Raw genomic sequence first — 2,484 nt, forward strand, 5'->3', positions numbered from 1 at the left:
AAAAAAAAAAAAAGATACATGTAGTATATAAAGAAATAAGGCAGGACTGGAGAGATGGCTCAGAGGTTAAGAGCACCGGTTGTTCTTCCAAAGGTCCCGAGTTCAATTTCCAGCAACCACATGGTGGCTCACAACCATCTGTAATGGGATCTGGTGCCCTCTTCTGGCCTGCAGGCAAACATTCAGGCAGAACACTGTATACATAATAACTCTTTAAAATAAATCTTAAAAAAAAAAAAAAAAAAAAATGAGAGCCAGGGGTGGTGGTGCACGCCTTTAATCCCAGCACTGGAGAGGCAGAAGCAGGCGGATTTCTGAGTTCGAGGCCAGCCTGGTCTACAGAGTGAGTTCCAGGGCAGCCAGGGCTACACAGAGAAATCCTGTCTCAAAAAAAACAAAAAGGAAAGGAAAAGGAAGGAAAAGAAAAGAAAAGAAAGAAAAAAACAAACCCAAACTCCTGAGAAAGTCATAGGAAATTGATCGTGGACTGGATATTAGATGATAAAATGAAATATATGTTAATCATGTTGGGTGTGATGGTGGTATTGTCAGTTTTACTAACAAAACCTATTAGTGATGACACTGGGGTAGTCAGAATAATGATTCCCAAAGATGCCTACATCCAATTCCTGAGATCTGTAAGGATGTTTCTGAAGGAAGGGATGTGGCTGCTGTGATCTGAATGTTGATTCCAGGAAGATCATTCTGGATTATCCTGGGTTACCCAGTGCAATCACACAGTCTTTCAAAAAGTCCAGCAAGATGGTTCAGCAGGTAACCATGGCTGACAACTTGAGTTCCGTCCCTGGGACCCACATATCACAGGATGCTGGGGCACACACTCATACAAATTAATAGAAAAGAATTGGGGGATGTACTAAATTTGAAAGGTGTTGATGGGCTGGAGACATGGCACAGCGGTTAAGAGCACTGACTGTGGGCTGGGGAGATGGCTCAGTGGGTAAGAGCACCCGATTGCTCTTCCAAAGGTACAGAGTTCAAATCCCAGCAACCACATGGTGGCTCACAACCATCCTTAACGAGATCTGACTCCCTCTTCTGGGGTGTCTGAGGACAGCTACAGTGTACTTACATATAATAAATAAATCTTAAAAAAAAAAAAAAAAGAAAGAAAAAAAAGAAAGAAAGAAAAAGAGCACTGACAGCTCCTCAGGGTTCCTGAGTTCAATTCCCAGCAACCACATGGTGGCTCACAACCATCTGTAATGGGATCCGATGCCCTCTTCTGGTGTGTCTAAAGATGGCTACAAAAATAATTCTTTAAAAAAGAAAAAAAGATGTTGACAAGTTTTGTGTTTGTACACCGTGACAGGAAGCTGGGTAGAAAGCAAACTTTTCTGTTGGCTTTTATAGTGTGAAATAGTCCCTGCTTCTGCTGGTGACAGCGGTCATCAGTAGTTTTACTCAGCTATGGACTGCATGTGCCACACTATCGTGCCAGTATGTGCTTGCCCCTGCAATAGTGGCATCATGCTTATGGGGGTAACAAACCACTGTGTGGCTGCAGAAGATACAGTCCCTAGTGGGAGAGCAACTGCGGGCTCTATTGGTAAGTAAGGACCTACAAAATGACTGAGCAAATAAAAGTACTTGCTGACCTGAGTTGTTTGGTTTAAAAATGAAAAGGTATGAATGTTTAGCCTGTCTGTGTGTATGTGTATGCATACAGTGCTCTTGGAAACAGAGGACAACTTTGGATCCCTTGGAACTGGAGTTACAGATGATTGTGAGCCACCATGTGACTGCTAGGACCTGAACCCAGATGATCTAGGAGAGCACAGTGCTCTTAACTACCGAGTCATTTCTCTATCCCCTTCCCTTTAGAGACAGGTTCTCACATGTCCCTGGCTGGCTTCAAACTCACAAAGACTGCCTGCCTCTGCCTCCAGAGTGCCAGAATTAAAGGTGTTCTAATTCTGGAACATACAAAGTGAAAAGGGGGTGTTCCTCAGACCTCCATGGTCGATGCTGCAAGTCCATGGACCCAAGCACACATGTACACACACACTAATAATAAAACGTGAACATTGAATAGTGTCTGGAGACATGGCTCAGTCCATGGACCCAAGNACATGTACACACACACTAATAATAAAACGTGAACATTGAATAGTGTCTGGAGACATGGCTCAGTCCATGGACCCAAACACACATGTACATACACACTAATAATAAAATGTGAACATTGAATAGTGCCTGGAGACATGGCTCAGTCCATAGACCCAGACACACATGTACACACACACTAATAATAAAACGTGAACATTGAATAGTGCCTGGAGACATGGCTCAGTCCATGGACCCAGACACACATGTACACACACACTAGTAATAAGATGTAGACATTTACTAGTCTGGAGACATGGCTCGGTGGTAGAGAGACCTAAGTTCAGTTCTTAGTACCCATATCCGGTGGCTCACAACAGTTCCAGGGCAACTGACTTCTTTGGGCACTTGCAATCA

The sequence above is a fragment of the Mus pahari genome, chromosome 14 (genome assembly GCF_900095145.1).
Source record: "Mus pahari chromosome 14, PAHARI_EIJ_v1.1, whole genome shotgun sequence".
Classification (NCBI taxonomy): Eukaryota; Metazoa; Chordata; class Mammalia; order Rodentia; family Muridae; genus Mus; species Mus pahari.